Genomic DNA, 637 nt, shown 5'->3' with positions numbered 1-637 from the left:
CAAACCGAATATTTTACAATGGGTAAAAATCTCGATGGTCACGCCCAAGAAAAAAACTTACACGGATTGCCCCTTCCTGCCTTTTTTCCAAAAAAAATAAAATAATAATAATAAAAAAGAAAATCAATATTTTGGGTTGTGTGTGTGCGTTAAATCAATTTCTGAAAAGGGTAGTGCTCCATGTGTCTGTCAATATTTTGTGATTAAAGTGGTATGATCAATTGATGGAATATTCTCTCAACTAGATAATGGCGCACTTAATGGTCCTTAAATGGATAATGCAGCATCTGCATTGCATTTTAGCAAGTGGGATAGAACTTCTTTAGCTTAAAAAAAAAAAAAAAGAAGAAGAATAAATCTTTAGCAACCATGATGGAGATTTGTCCTACAGAGGGCTGCCATTCATATGAGAACAATATGAAAGATGAGAGGCAATTAAAGTTTATAAGTCACTACGCTCTTTGAACATTAATTAATTAATTAAAACCATCTCCTTTGATGAGATCTCTCTCTCTCTCTCTCTCTCTATATATATATATATATATAGTTTTTCTCCTTTTAGTATTTGTATATTATAATATGATTTATGAATCATGCCATAATGTCATATTGGCAACTTTCCAAAACATAATTGGGT

The sequence above is a fragment of the Corylus avellana genome, chromosome ca4 (assembly GCF_901000735.1).
Source record: "Corylus avellana chromosome ca4, CavTom2PMs-1.0".
Classification (NCBI taxonomy): domain Eukaryota; kingdom Viridiplantae; phylum Streptophyta; class Magnoliopsida; order Fagales; family Betulaceae; genus Corylus; species Corylus avellana.
This window is presented reverse-complemented; position numbering follows the sequence as displayed.